Source organism: Erinaceus europaeus, chromosome 3 (assembly GCF_950295315.1).
Source record: "Erinaceus europaeus chromosome 3, mEriEur2.1, whole genome shotgun sequence".
In the NCBI taxonomy this organism is placed as follows: Eukaryota; Metazoa; Chordata; class Mammalia; order Eulipotyphla; family Erinaceidae; genus Erinaceus; species Erinaceus europaeus.
In genome coordinates this window covers 88,798,097-88,814,658 of record NC_080164.1, presented here as the reverse complement: position 1 = coordinate 88,814,658, position 16,562 = coordinate 88,798,097, and the positions used below count along the sequence as shown (strand labels likewise).

The 16,562-nt window shown below is 41.0% G+C and overlaps 1 protein-coding gene across 3 annotated transcripts in view; it reads left to right on the top strand.

Moving 5' to 3' along the window:
* Nucleotides 1–16,562, top strand: part of ACYP2 (acylphosphatase 2) — a 185,745-nt gene that overhangs the window by 45,119 nt on the left and 124,064 nt on the right. Inside the window, exons 1-2 of one of the 3 annotated variants that reach the window (XR_009548978.1) lie at nt 9,669–10,083; nt 11,857–12,060. The exons of 1 other annotated variant lie outside the window; for it this stretch is intronic. The gene's annotated coding sequence lies outside the window, so the exon portion shown is untranslated. Of the gene's footprint in view, nt 1–9,668; nt 10,084–11,856; nt 12,061–16,562 lie in introns of those variants that run through there. One more of the 3 variants, XR_009548976.1, reaches the window with a different exon arrangement.

The following is a 16,562-nucleotide window of genomic DNA, read 5'->3' as shown; positions in this document are numbered from 1 at the left end:
TTTTCCATAATTTATGGATACATGTGAACACGTGCCCTATCTCATGGGACCTGGTGTATATCTAGGTTTTAGGACTTTGTGAACCACCTGAAATGGAATTAGAGAGTCCTATGAGCTAGGAAAGGTCTCACTGGAGTAATGAGGCTGAAAGGTTGACATTCCATGCCTGATGTCTCTGGACAGAGTCTGAAGTGAAGCATGCTGAGGTGGTACTTGTTATGTTGATTAGGTTGGGATCAGCAGATGCAACATCATCTGCTATGAATTGAGAGAAGCACACAGGAAAGTGAGTCCCACCCTCGAGGTTTCAGGACTGGGGGAATATAGGCTCTACAGAGGGAGCCGGAGGTTCCGGCTGTCTTAGGGTTTAAGAAGGCACTAGATACTTATTGCTATAATCACATTATTTGGCAATTGGGTTAACTTTGAAATATCCCTTTGTTAGGATTTGCTGTATCATACACAACATCACCATAATTTATGTCCTTTGACATTATTTGTATATAGCTATGTCTTTTTTTTTTTTTTCTGGCCAAGTATAAGGTAAGTAGGTACTAAGTAGGTAATGAACTATTTCTGTTACAGCATTCACTTTTGCATGCTAATGTTTTCTTCAGGAAGTAACAGTTTACAATTCTTATCACATGGGAGCTACGTCTCATCACTCCATTATAGGTCTTTGGACACCAGTCCCACCACCATCTGAGGTCATCCTCCATCATGGGTCCCCAATGCCCTCTCAGCCTCTTCCCACACCCCCTATATCCTTAGCCTTGCTGCAACAGACCATGTCTAGTCAGTGCTATGGTTTAATAGGATTTGAAGTAAAAGGAGAGAAAGATGGTACATTTAAGGACATTGCAAAGATTATGTGAGGAGCTGGGTGGTGGCATACCTGATTGAGCGTACATGTTATTGTGCGCAAGGACCCAGGTTTGAGTCCCCGGTCCCCACCTGCAGGGGGAAATCTTCACGAATGGTGAAGCAGTGCTGCAGGTATCTCTCTGTCTCTCTCTCTATCACCCCCTTCCCTCCCAATTTCTGGCTGTGTCTATCAAATAAATACAGACAAAAAAGAAAAAAACAAGATTATGTGAGAAGACCTACACAAAGCACTTAGCACAGTGCCTGGCACAGACTATGGAAGCAATAAAAGTTTGGTCTCATTATGATCCAGGGTCCTCCATCCTGTACTTGTTATTTTGGTGGCAGTTGGACTGTCTAGTTGGAAGTGTCACTGGACTCTAAATTATCTGGGTCATCCCTGTAGAGAAATTGTGCTGGAGAAGTAAATGAGGTTGTTATCAGTATGTGGACAGTCTTGAAGCCATGTACATGGGTGGCATTCTTCAGGGAGAACTTATATTGTAACAAGCAGGAAGCAGACACCAGAGGCTATTAGTAAGCTTAACCAGCCTTCCATGTTATGCTGTCACTGCAAATAAACATATTTAGATCATAAAGAATTGATTTCTTCCTCTAACATCTCCCTACTATGTGTGAGATACTGTGGAAGACACAGAATTAATTGAAATTTAAACCACAAGAGAAACTACAGAAAATAGTTGTTGGGTCAGACTAAGTGTGGTATATTTATTATATTAGTTTCTTCTAGTTATTAAAAAACTTTTGGAATGCTGTGACAGTAAGTTACAGAAATCAAAGCTGAAACGCCTCTAATGACATGGGCGTGGTATGTCTTCCAAGTGACTGAAACATGGAAAATACAACAGGAGCCATCTCTGAGAGATGGCTGGACTGTGATAATGGCAGCTGTGCTCTGTTCTTGCTCATAAGCCAGCAGTGTGGCAAACGCTAGAAGAAGAAGAAGCCAGCAGTGTCCAGAGACATGCTGCAGATGTTAGTGTGTTCTCTTTCTCTTCTATATTTCATTTTCTCAGAAGGAATGTCAGATGGTATTCTCTTGCAAATTGCACTGTATGATTCCAATTGAAGAGGCGGTCTCTGCCAACAGTTTTTGATGAGTAAAAACCATTCAGATTTATTGTTTTTATTAAATCTATTTCCCTGCTTCCCTGCCCCACCCACCCATGACACAAAATGGTTTCCAGTTCCTAGAAATAATTTCAAATTGATGTTTAGAGTTGTGATACTGGGCATAACTCTTTGGTCAAATATAAGCAAAAATATTTTTTTTCTCGAAAACTTAGTGGTAATTTTTATTTTAAAATAACCCTCTAAAAGAAGAATGAAAAACATTTGTATTTGGAGACAGTGAGCCAAATTCTAAAATTAAAGTCACATTTTGATTCTTACATGTTTTAAAAACCTTATGTCATGTATCTGTTCTCTGTACTTCAAAGCATCTGTTAATGAGTGGGGTATGTATTCAAGAGGTTGATCCAATGGTTACATGCACTGGAAAACTCCACCATCATGTAAGGAAGGAATGCTTACAGGCACTGGGGATAGTAAGACCAGAGAAAAGAATACTAGAGGGAGGGCTGGGTGGTAGCTCACCTGATTGAGTGTTTGTTACAGTGTACAAGGACCAGGGTTCTAGCCCCTGGTCCCACCTACAGGGGGAAAACTTTGAAAGTGGTGGCGCAGTGCTGCAGGTGCCTCTCAGTTTCCCTCCCTCTCTCTCTCCCCCATCTCTTTTGATTTTATTGGTTCTCTACCCAATAAATAATAAATAAATACATACATACATAAATAAATAATACTAGAGAGAATCATGATAGTTGGCTTTAAGTAAATTTGGGTTGCTATATGGGGAAAAGTTAGTCCAGAAGGTGATGATATTGGTTATAAGAATGAGTCAATTCACTTTTTTTTTTTTTTTTTTTTTCGCTTACAGAGTTATTGCAAGGGCTTGGTGCCAGCATTATAATCCACTGCACCTAGAGGCCCTTTTTTCCATTTTTAGTGGACAGAAGAGGGAAACTGCGAGAAGATAAAGAGAAAGGTAGACACCTGCATACCTGCTTCACCATGTGTGAAGCTTCCCCTCTGCAGGTGGGGAGCTGGAGGGCTCGAACTGGGAGCTTGTGCTTACACTTTGTACTATGTGTGCTTAACCCTGTTCATTATTGCCTGTGCCTCCCAGTTTACTTTTCAAAGCTCAACTTGACCAAGAAGCTTCCTGTAAAGGTATCTATTGTAGAATGGAATTTAACTAGGAATAGTCTGTGCCTCGACTTTTTCATAACCATTATGCTATCTCCCCAGCCCCCAGAAGCTGATTTTAATTAGATGATAATTGCATGTCTTGAATTTACAAAAAGTTATAGGTGTGTTATAGATGTTAGCTGTGGGTTTGCCTTTATTATGTTGAGGAATGTCCTCCTATTCCCAGTTTCTTTTTTAAAATTATTTTATTTTAATTTTTTTCCCTCCAGGGTTATTGCTGGGCTCGGTGCCTGCAACCATGAATCCACCGCTCCTGGAGACCATTTTTTCCCCCTTTTGTTGTCCTTGTTGTTGTAGCCTCACTGTGGCCATTATTATTACCATTATTGATGTTGTTCGTTGGTGGACAGGACAGAAAGAAATGGAGAGAGGAGGGGAAGACAGAGAGGGGGAGAGAAAGACAGACACCTGCAGACCTGCTTCACCCCCCGTGAAGCTACTCCCCCGCAGGTGGGGAGCCGGGGCGGAACCAGGATTCTTAACGCTGGTCCTAACCCACTGCGCCACCGCCCGACCCCCTATTCCCAGTTTCTGAAGAGTCTTTATCATAAATAGATGCTGGATCTTGTCAAATGCTTTTTTTATCATCAGTCAATATAACCATATGATATTTATCTTTCTTTTTGTTGTTAGGATGCATTACATTGATTGACTTGAGGATGTTGAACCATCCCTGTTTTCCAGAAATGAATCTCACTTGGTGAATTATTTTCTTGATTTGTTGTTGGATTCAACTTGACTTTCTTGAAGACCTTTGCATTAATGTTCTTCAGAGATACAGGTCAAAAGTTCTCTGTTGGTAGAGTCCTTTCCTGCTTTAGGGATCAGAATGTTGATAACCTCAGAGAATATATTTGGCAGTGTTTCCCCATCTTCAGTTTTCTGGGAGAGTTTGAGGAGAATCAGTGTTATGTATTTATTTTGCCTCTAGGGTTACCACTTGAGCTCAGTGCTGGCACTACAAATCCACTGCTGCTGGTGGCCATTTTCCCCAATTTTTTATTGGGTAGGATAGAGAGAAATTGAGAGGAGGGGAGATATAGAGGGAGAGAGAAAGACAGACACCTGCAGACTTACTTTGCTGCTTGTGAAGGCTCACTGCTGCAGGTGGGGGGGAGCGGGGTGCTCGAACCCAGAACTTTGCACAGGTCCTTGTGCTTAGTACTATGTGTGCTTAACCAAGTGAACACCAACAGGCCCCCTCAGTGCTATTTCATCTTTGAAGTTCTTATACAAATTTTCAGTAAAGCCATCTGGGCCTGAGCTTTCATTCTGGGGAATATATTTTTTTAAAATTATTTGAATTACTCTACTTGTGATTGACTTGTTCAAGCTATCTATTTCCTCTTGGGTTAAGATTGGTGGGTGGCAAGCGCAGGTGGTGCAAAGTGCAAGGACTGTCATAAAGATCCTAGATCGAGCCCCAGCTCCCCACCTGTAGGGGAGTCGCTTCACAGGAGGTCAAGCAGGCCTGCAGGTATCTATCTTTCTCTCCCCCTCTCTGTCTTCCCCTTCTCTCTCCATTTCTCTCTGTCCTATCCAACAACAATGACAACAATAATAATTACAACAATAAAACAACAAGGGCAACAAAAGGGAATAAATAAATATTTAAAAAAAAGATTGGTGGGTGGCATGATTCTAGGAATGCATCCATTAATCTAGGTTGTCCAATTTATTTGCATAGAGATTTTCATAATGTTCATGTATGATTCTTTGCATCTCCTTATCTTCAGGTGTAATGCCATCTCTTAGTCCTCATTTTTTATTATTTATTTATTCCATTTTGTTGCCCTTGTTGTTTTATTGTTGTAGTTATTATTGCTGTTGTTATTGATGTCGTCATTGTAGGATAGGACAGAGAAATGGAGAGAGGAGGGGAAGACAGAGAGGAGGAGACAAAGATAGACACCTGCAGACCTGCTTCACCGCCTGTGAAGCGACTTCCCTTCAGGTGGGGAGCCGGAGGCTAGAACCGGGATCCTTACTGGTCCTGGCACTTTGTGCCATGTGCGCTTAACCCGCTGCCTACCACCCGACTCTCCCTCATTTTTTTTTATTGTAGCTTTCTCTCTTTTTCTTTTTATGAGTCTAGCCAGTAGGTAATATATTTTATTTCTCTTTTAGAAAAACTAGCTCACAGCTAGGGGTCAGGCAGTGGCACACCTGATTAAGTGCACACATTACAATGCTTAAGGACCCAGATTCAAGCCCTTCATCCCTAACTGTAGGGGAAAAGCTTCATGAGTGGTGAAGCAGGGATGCAGGTGTTTTCTTGTCTTTTTCGTTATCCCTATTCTCCCTCCCCTCTCACTTTCTCTGTGGAATAATAAAGAAGATTAAAAACTAAAAAGAACATTAAGAAATAAAAATAATTTAGAGGTATTTTCATATAAATGTTGAATTAACTAATTATTTTCATATAAATGTTGATTCATGATTGAGGAAATTTTGTTCTCATTTGCTTTTTGGTATAGATTTAAGTTGTAGTGGTAATTATTTTGCTGTCAGAATTTTTGCTGGGATTTTACACTTGCACAATTCCATCACTCCTGGTCAACTCTCTCTTTTCTTTCATTACTATTAAAAAATAATAATCCAATAAATAACTGAAAAATAAAGGCAGCTGTTTGGCTAGGTAAAATAGCAGTTTTTTAATTAATTAATTTATTTAAGAAAGGAGACTAACAAAATCATAGGATGGGGGGGTACAACTCCACCCAATCTCCATATCCCATCCCCTCCCCAATAGCTTTCCCATTCTCTATCCCTCTGGGAGCATGGACCCAGGGTCGTTGTGGGTTGAGTTTTTTTTTTTAATGGCAGTTTTTTCCTGGAGGCTGCTATAGTGGCTTGACTGTTTAGTCTTATGGTCTATAAATAAAGCTATGTGGGGCCTGGGCACCAGGTTGAGCACACATAGTATGTATGCACGAAATGCAAGGACTCATGCAAGGATCTTAGTTTGAGCCCTTGGCTCCCCATCTGTGGGGATGTCTCTTCACAAGCGGTAAAGCAGATCTGCAGGTGTCTTTCTCTCTCCCTTTCTATTTTCCCCTCCCCTGTCAGTTTCTCTTTGTTCTAGGCAATTAAAATGAAAAAAAGATACCGAGAGAGCTGTTTCCACAAAACACTTCTTAAAATAGTTTTCAGTACATTGTATGTTAATGCTAAAATGACTTCCGTTAATCACATCCACGTGACCTGCCTTCCTTCTAGTTTACTGCCTTTAACCATTAATAGTCATAATGGATCACAGTATTCCCAGTTACTATTATTTGTTTTTGTTTTTTTTGCTACTGAAGTTTTTTTCTGTGGCTTCAAGCTTGCACTGTTCCACTGTTCCCAGTAGACTTCCCCCCCTCCTTTTTTTAAAAGTCAACTGGTAAGAGGGAAGAAGAAGCACAGAGAAGAGAAGGGGGCCAGGTGGTGGTGCACCTGGTTGAGTGCATATGTTACAGTGCACAAAGACCTGGGTTCAAGTTTCTGCTCTCCACCTGCTGTGGGGGAGCTTCACAAGTGGTAAAACAGTGCTGCAGGTGTCTTTGTTTCTCTTTCTCTATTCCCCCCTTCCTGCTGCATTTCTCTGTCTCTATCCAATACATATATAATAAAAAGTTAAAAAAAAAAGAGAGGGAGCACAGCATTGCTCCAGCACGCATAGAGCTTCTTTCCTTCAGAGTGGTGGTCTGAGATTTGAACCTGCTTCTTTGCACGTGGTAAGGTGTGCATTCTCCCGGGTGAACTTTTTCATGGCCTCCAGATTTAGGTATTTTAAGTTAATTATAACCTAGGAAACAGAAATGAACTAAAACCACCCATAAACCAACTGTTTAAACACAAATACAGACAATATTTTGAGACATCACAATATTTTCTCTCCCTCCTCCCTCCCACCCTCCTTCTTCTTTCCTTTCATTTGCTGGGTAATTAAATTCCTGTGATTCCAGAAATACTCAAAATCAGAAATTTGTGGGGGCTGGGCAGTAATGCACCAGGTTAAGCGCACATAGTATGAGGCTCAAGGACTTGCTCAAGGATCCCAGTTCGAGGAGCTGGCTCCTCACCTACAGGGGGGTCGCTTCACATGCTGTGAAGCAGGTCTGCTCTTTCTCTTCCCATCTCTGTCTTCCCCTCCTCTCTCTCTCTGTTTCTTTCTGTCCTATCCAATAGCAGCAGCAGCAACAAACAACAACAACAACAATGGGGAAGAGATGGCGCCAGGAGCAGTGGATTCAGAGTGCAGGCACCAATCCCCAGTGATAACCCTGGAGGCAAAAACAAACAAACATGTACAATGTTATGCATGTACAAACTATTGTGTTTACTGTCGAATGTAAAACATTAGTCCCCCAATAAATAAATTAAAACAATAAAAAAATAAAATGCTTTGCCAAGACTATACCTAAAAAACAAACAAACAAACAAACAAGCAAACACAAAAGAAAAATCAGAAATTTGTTTTGCTAAGTTAGTCCAAAGGTCACATAATTGAGTTCAGCCCCAAGAAAATCCCATTGGAACAGTTTGTTCAGTCACATGGAGAGAAACTTGAGTGAAGCTTGGGACTCTGTGTAGAGCTTTAGAATGAGCAACACCCCATTACTGTATTATTGATTTGAGGGGATAATTTTTTTTTTTTTGCCTCCAGGGTTATTGATGGGGCTCAGTGCCCGCACCATGAATCCATTGCTCCTGGAGGCCACCCCCCCCCACTTTTGTTGCCCTCATTGTTGTAGCCTTGTTGTGGTTATTATTGTTATTGTTGATGTCATTTTTTGTTGGATAGGACAGAGAGAAATGGAGAGAGGAGGGGAAGACAGAGAGGGGGAGAGAAAGACACCTGCAGACCTGCTTCACCACTTGTGAAGCAAACCCCCTGCAGGTGGGGAGCCAGGAGCTCAAACTTTACAGTGCACAAGAATGCAGGTTAGAGCCCCTGGTTCCCATCTGCAGGGAGAAAGCTTCATGAGTGGTGAAGTAGGGCTGCAGGTGTCTCTCTGTCTGCCCTTTCCTCTCAATTTCTCTCTGTTTCTAGCCAATAATAGATAAATAAAAATATTAAAAAAAAAAGATTTCTGTGGAGATTTTTGCTCTACCTGGGATAGAGGCTGGAGACCTCATTTTAGTACTTACTTATATATTTACTTATGTAAAACTTGGTGTGTCAAGCATAATTTTCTTTTTCTAGCTAGGAGGTGTAGTTGATACTTGGCAATTGGTTAAGCTATGTTGTCCAGAGTATATGTTTTACAAATATTGTGATAAAATTCCTCCAAAAGGCAGATGACCTCACCAGTGTGTCCCGAAGTCTCACCTCTCCATGTCCAGTGGAGAAGCAATTACACAATCCAGACCTCTCACCTTCTGCACCCCATAAAGAATTTTGGTCCATACTCCCAGAGGGATAAAGAATAGGGAAGTGTCAAGTGGAGGGGATGGGACACGGAACTCTGGTGCTGGGAACTGTATGGAATTGTATCCCTGTTATCTTACAATCTTGTTCATCATTATTAAATCACTATTAAAACTGATAAAAATAAAATAAAAATAATAAAAAGATTTTAAAAATATTTCCCCAGAAAGCTCAGTTGATATCCACCAACTCACAGACATGTGGAAAAAAATTAATAATAGCTCTCATAGGGTGATGCCTCCTTTTTATCTTAAACCAAGCAGGTTGCACCCCTCACCCACCCCCATTTCAGATCCTGGTCAATCTCCTAGATCCTCTTATGGATGCTCTGTGTTTCTGCACTATTATTATTATTTATTTAATATTTATTTATTCCCTTTTGTTGCCCTTTTTTATTATTATTGTAGTTATTGATGTCTTTGTCGTTGGATAGGACAGAGAGAAATGGAGAGAGGAGGGGAAGACAGAAAAGGGGAGAGAAAGATAGACACCTGCAGACCTGCTTCACTGCTGGTGTAGCGACTCCCCTGCAGGTGGGGAGCTGGGGGCTTGAGCCAGAATCCTTGCCTGTCCTTGAGCTTTGTGCCACATGCACTTAACTTGTTGTGCTACCACCCGACTCCCTCTGCATTATTATTTCATTTATAGTTATTACTTTATATTGCTGGGACTTGGTGCCTGCACTACAAATCCACTGCTCCTGGAGGCTTTTTTTTTTTTCCATTTTATTGGATAGGACAGAGAGAAATTGGGAGGGGAGGAGAAGACAGAGAGGGGGAGAGAAAGGTAAACATTTGCAGACCTGCTTCACCGCTTGTGAAGTGACCCCCCTCCCCCACAGGTGGGGAGCCGGGGGCTCAAACCGGGATTTTTGTGAGGGTCCTTGCACTTCACACTATGTGTGCTTAATCCGATGTGCCACCATCTGGCCCCCATCTCTGCATTATTTAACGCAGCTGTTAGAATGATTTACTAGCCCCCCCTCCGCTGCCAAGAGAATGCTTTCAGCTGGAAGTCACAGTAAACCCAGCAAAACAAGTAGTTCAAACAGGTGTTTGTTCTCTGATATATATAATGTGGAGCCAAGGGAGTAGGTGTTGTGCTTCTTTGGCTTACTGTCCGAATTAGGGCTGGTGTCTGTAGTATTCTCTGGCTGTTTCCCTTCTGATTATAAGATTGCCACCCCAGGTTCCACTTCACGTTCACACTCTAGGATAGAGTGGGCGTGTGGGGTTAGATAAAGTCCCTTTCATGTGGAAATTTTCCAAGAAGCCTGCATCACACTGCCATCCTTCATCTGCTCTTGGTTATCAGCTTTCCCAGTCACTGGTCGGGGAAGGTGAGTGTTCTTTTAAGAGACGGTCAGTCAGGCGTGGCCAAAAGTGAAGACAGGGAGGCTCAGAAAAAAAACTCACTGTACTCACTGTTCCTGAAGCCAGAAGTCACTGCATTGCCTGTGAAGGTTCATAGCGGATCTGGCCAGCATGGACAGGAAGGAACAGGGGACAGTTCAGGTAAGAGACTTTGTTGGGGTGTCCATGGGAAAGGCAGGGCAGGGGGGCCATGTTTAGAATCAGTTCATTTGAAGAACTTTGCAGAGGTGGTATCTAGCTGTCTAGTACCAGGTCCTGGGATATTAAAAGCAGATGTGCTATCTCCTGGGATGCAAGGGTCTGACTTGATTGCGAATGTGGGGCTCTGAATTGTTTGCTTTGCACAATGAAGTTGTGCTGCGGCTGAGCTCTTTGCTATCTCTAAGAATTGACTAGCCTCAAGAAGTGCAGTGTTCCCCTACTTTAGGATGTTAAGGCACAAAATAAAGAAAACAAAAAATGCAATACAAAGAAGGAGCAGGGGTGGGTAATTGATACTGGTACTGGGTTTACTGTTCAAGGACTACCACACCTCTTAAGACTCCTTGAATCTTTAATCTGTTCTTTCTTGGATTCAGTGAGCAGAATGGCACTTGGCACACAGAATGAATAGTAACTTAAGTCAGAAAAAGAAGTGTAAGAATATTCCTGGAGTAAGAAATACCAGGTTCAAAGGCAGTGAACTGAGAGAGTATGGGGTACTCTCTCATTTGGGTACCGGTAACTGAAATACAGTTAAATAACAGGGACTGTTGGAAGTGAAGAGGCAGTTTGGAGCTATACTGAAACGCCTTGCAGCTATACTGAAACACCTTGCATGTTACGTTAGTTCATCTGTCAGCATTGAGGAGCCATTGAAATGCTTTCTGTCAGGGTGATCTGACACTGACTTTGCTGGGAGTGTGGACTAAGAACTGAAGAATGCGAGGAAGCAATTACAGAAGCCAGACCTTCTACCTTCTGCAACCCTCAATGACCCTGGGTCCATGCTCCCAGAGAGATAGAGAATGGGAAAGCTATCAGGGGAGGGGGTGGGTTATGGAGATTGGGTGGCGGGAATTCTGTGGAGTTGTACCCCTCCTACCCTATGGTTTTGTTAATTAATCCTTTCTTTAATAAAAAAAAAAAAAAAAAGGAAAAAAAAAAAAAAAAAAAAAGAACTGAAGAATGAAAAATTGTAATCAGGGAGACCCATTTAAACAATGTCAGATTGTGGTTGGGTAAGTGGAGTCAGAATAGAACTGGGAATTTGAAAATGGTGTTTTTGAATTCATAATTTAGAAATGTGGTTTTTAAATTATGACCCAAGGCCTATAGCATCATCCTGGGAGCTTGGTAGAAATGCAAATTCTTGGGCCCCTACTGAATCAGAAGTGCTGGGTGGGCCCAGTGTTGTGTTTTAACAAGTCCCAGCTGACTCTAGCTTGAAACTCTCTAACCTGGGAGAGGGAAGAGGGAAAAAAAGGGGGGAGGGGGAGAAAGACACTCAGAAGTAGTCTGACTTAGAAAGAGAAGTGAAGACTGTAGAAAAAATGGATATATATATATATATATATATATATATATTTATAAAAATAGTCAACCCATATTTGTGATCTTGGGAGAACTAATGCAGTTTCCAAAGGAGGAAATGGGGACACAGAACTCTGGTGGTGGGAAAGGTATGGAATTATACCCCTGTTATCTTATACTTTTGTAAATCAATATTAAATCACTAATAATAATAATAATAAAAGCTATAACCTCACTAACTGATACTAAGAGGGAAGAAACCTTGGGAATCGTTGATTGTAAATAGTCTACACACTTGAACCATTTGAGAATCCTTTTTGTAGCTCTTGCCCCCTTTCAGATCAATTAAATCACAGTGTGAGGGCCTGAAACCCAGACATCAAATATCCCTATTGCTCTCAGGTGATTCCAACATGCAGTTTGGACTGAAAACAGCTGACCCTATGTAACACTTTGTGATGAGAAAACTCTGGGCTAGATGATAGGTTGCTTGAGATCATACAGCAAGTTCAGGTAAGAATTGACTTTTTCTTTCCTTTATTGGGGGATTAATGTTTTACAATAGACAGTGAATACAGAAGTTTGTACATGCATAACATTTCTCAGTTTTCCACATAATACAACCCCTACTAGGTCCTCTGTCATCCCTATCCAAGATTTCTACTCTCCCCATCCCCCACCCCTGAGTCTTTTACTGTGGTGCAATACACCGACTCCAGTTCGGTTCTACTTGTATTTCCTCTTCTGATCTTGTTTTTCAGCTTCTGCCTGTGAGTGAGATACTCCCAAATTCAGCTGCCCCAATACCAGGACCCATCTTCGTCAGGTGTAGCATAGAGTATGTTGTCCAGCCTCCCTTTGGAGGATGGAACTTTCTCTACCATTGTTGATCCAAGTTGAGGGCAAGGTCCTATGGGGGCCCACAAAGGGGTCTATTTTGTTGTTCCTGATAGGAATAACTAGTAACAATGGAGAGAGGGATTTATTCTAGGTCTAGGCCCATCATGTCTGTTTGGGAATCTCAGGACTCCATGAATAGGGCCCCAGCTGATGGGGTGGCCTGATAGTGACTAAAGAGTTATCCTTAAAGTGTGCCAGTCTCTTGCCCTTATTCAGCTTTTACAGTCTTTGCTTTGATGAGGTTAGCTTTGGAGTGAGTGAGAGAACTGTAATAGGAAGTAGGTGAGGAGGGTATCTAAGTGGACACTATTTCATTATGAACTTGATACTGACTCACTAAAGACTATTGTGTATTTTTGCTCTCAGGTATATATTGTGCCCTAATTTTATGGACACATGTGAACATATAGTCTATCTTACGGGACCTGGTCTATATCTAGGTTTTGGGATTTTGTTAGGAAGTGAACCTCCTGGAATGGAATTTGAAAATCCTATGAAAGGAAAGGTCTCACCTGAGTAATGAGGGTGAAGTGTTGACATTCCATGCCTGACTTCTCTGGACACAGTTTGAAGTGAAGCATGCTGAGGTGGTACTCCTTGTGTTGATTAGGTTGGGATCAGCAGATGCAATATCATTTGGTATGAATTGAGAGAAGCATGCAGGAAAGTACGCCCCACCTTAGAGGTTCCAGGACTGGGGGAAATATAGGCTCTATAGAAGAAGCAGGAGGTTCCTGCTGTCTTAGGGTTTAAGAAGACAATAGATAGTTACTGCTATTATCACATTATTTGTCAACTGGGTTAACTTTGAAATATCCCTTTGTTAGGATTTGCTGTATCATACACAACATCACCATAATTTATATCCTTTGACATTATTTGGGTATAGCTGTGCCACCGTTTGCTCTCCTGCATGTTTCAACCCATTTTTTCCAACACCATTTGTTGAAGAGACAAGAATTGATTTCTTCAAGCTGCCTTCTCTTCTCCATGATACTTTAAACCAGGGATGGGGAACTTTTTTTTTTTCTTCCTGTAAGGGCCACTTGAATACCTATAACATAGTTTTGTAGATCATATGAAGTTATCAACTTAAAAATTAACATTGAATGTCGCTATGAACAAAGCTGTGGTTGCCTTGGCAAGGTCAGAACAATTTTGCAGACCTTTATACAGTGCAGAGATTGGATATTCCCCATTCGGGTTTAAAACTATTTGGCTTGTTAATAGTTTGCCTTAAAAGGCCAGTCTGAGAGACAAGCCCTCTTGCAGGTAGCTTTAGGGGTTCCAACAGCAGAGAAACAAAAACTTTGAGGCAAGCAGGGCACCAGTTGGGCCTCTGGAGACTCTGCTGAGGAGGGTGGGGCTAGGCTGGCTGAATACCATGACAAAAAAAAAAAAGAAAGAATAAAGAAAAAAAATTACCTTAAAATAATGGCTTCCAAATAGTTTTAGAAGTAAACTAGGTTACAACAAGCATAATAAAAGTTCAGTTACTTAATTAACAATATTTCACATTCTATGAAGTAACCTTTTAAAATAAGTATTTGTTATTATATATTCAACATTAAAGAAAAGCAGTGTTAGCATGGATAGAAATGAATAGTGCTTTGTGGGATGTGTATGTAACAAGAACACTTTGTTTTGAACTCTAGGTGGAGCTCTTTGGTTTATACTGTTTTATTTACAATTTTGAAAGTGTTTTAAAAAATTTTTTTTATTAGTGATTTAATAATGATTGACAAGATTGTGGGATAAGAGGGGTACAATTCCATGCAATTTCCACTACCAGAGTGCCATATTCCCTTCCCTTCATTGGAAGTTTCCCTATTCTTGATCCCTCTGGGAGTATGGACCAAAAATCTTTAGAAGGTGGAAGGTCTGGCTTGCTGTAATTGCTTCTTTGCTGGACATGGGCATTGACAGGTCGATCCATACCCCCAGCCTGTTTCTATCTTTCCCTAGTGGAGTAGGGCTCTGGGGAGGTGGAGTTCTGAGACACATTGGTGAGGTCGTCTGTCCAGAGAAGTCAGCTTGGCATCATGGTAGCATCTGCAACTTGGTGGCTGAAAAGCATTAAGATATAAGCAGAACAATTTGTTTAATAATCAGGAACCTAAAGATAAAAGTATAGCAGATGAAATTTTGGGTCTTTATGTTGGAAGGAGCTAGGAATTCTATTTTAGGTATATTCCAAGGGTCCCATGACTTAACTAATTTTTGATGAGTCCAACACCTAACATGCAGGTGGGCTAGGAGTATTGTCTGAGAAGATGGTGTCAGAGTTGAGAATAAGTCTAGAAAGCTGGATCAGGGCAGAGAGAGGCTCCCAAACATGGAAAAAGTGTATAAATATCATTAACTGTAAACCCCATTGATCTGATCCCAGGCCCATGACTATTCATACTTACCACAAGAGCCTGTGTAACTTATGCATCCCTGTTAATCTGAGCTTGCATTTCATGATCACAGCTGTGAACATTCTAGGGTGTACTAATTTCAGGACCAGTATTCTTCAAGTGGCAGAGTATGTTGACCCTGCCTCCCTTCAGAGAGTGAGACAATTTCTACCACTGTTGTTCTGTATTGAGGGCAAGGTCCTTAAGAGGGTTTATGATGTTGTTTCTGATGGAGATGACCAGTGATGGTGGGGAGAGGAGTCTATTAGAGGTCTAGGCCCATCATATCTATATGGGAATGCAAGGATTCCCTGACTAGGGCCCCAGATAATGATGTGGCTTGGTAGTGACCAAAAGGGCCATCATTAAAGTGTGTCACTCTCTTGCCCTTATCCAGCATTTGTAGTCCTTACTTTATCTTAAACGGTTGGACTTAACAATAATTGAGGGAAGTGAAGTAGGGAATAAGTAAGGAGGGTATTTGGGTTTAAGTAGAAAATATTTGATTAATTACCTTATGATGTCTTTTTTTTTAGGTCTTTTTCCTTTCTTGCTGTACTTACTGAGTCACTGTAGACTATTGTGTACTTTTACTTTAAGGTATATATTTTCCCCCAATTTATGGATACATGTGCACATGTGCCCTATCTCATGGGCCCTGGTCTCTATCTAGCTTATGTAACTTTGTTAGGAAGTGTGCTACCCGAAATGGAACTAAGGAGTCTTGTGAGTTAGAAAAGGTCTCACCTGAGTATTGGAGCTAGAGGGTTGACATCGCAGGCCTGGTGTCTCTTGACACAGTCCACAGTGGAACATGTCGAGGTAGCACTGGTTGCATTGATTTTGTTGAGCTCAGTAGATGCAGTATCAAATGGTATGGATCAAGGGAAGCATGACGGAGTTCAATGACAATGAAGACACAAGCTATTAAAATATTTGGGACACAGCTACAGATCCAAGAAGGATGACAGAGGGCTTAGTGGGAATTGTATTGTTATATGGAAAACTGGGGAATGTTATGCATGTACAAACTATTGTATTTACTGTTGAATGTAAAACATTAATTCCCAGCAAAGAAATTAAAAATAAAATAAAATATTTGGGACACAGCTAAGGCAGTACTGAGAGGGAAGTTCATAGCCATACAAGCACACATTAGGAAACAAGAAAAAGCACAAAGAAACAACCTGATTGCAAACCTTAAAGACCTAGAAGAAGGTGGTCCAGGAGGTGGCACGGTGGATAAAGGACTGACTCTCAAGCATGAGGTCCTGAGTTCAATCCCTGGCAGCACATGTTATGGTTCTTTTTCTCTTCCTATATTTTTCATGAATAAATAAAATATTTAAAAAATAATAAATAAAAAGACCTATAAGAAGAAGAATATAGGAACCCTAAAGCAATCAGAAGGACAGAAATAACTAAAGTTAGGGCAGAAATAAATAACACTGAAAATAAGAAAGCCATACAAAAGATCAACGAAAGTAAATGTTGGTTCTTTGAAAGAGTGAACAAAATCAACAAACCTTTAGCCAGACTCACAAAACAAAGGGAGAGGACCCAAATAAATTGGATTGTAAATGAAAGAGGAGATATCACAACAGACACCTTAGAGATTCAACATATCATGTGAGGCTTCTATGAACAACTATATGCCACCAAGCTAGAGAACCTGGAAGAAAAGGACGATTTCCTAGATACCTACGAACTTCCAAAATTAAATAAAGAGGAACTAGATAATATGAATAGGCCCATCACAGCTAACAAAATTGAAACAGTTATCAAAAACCTTCCCAAAAACCTTCCCAA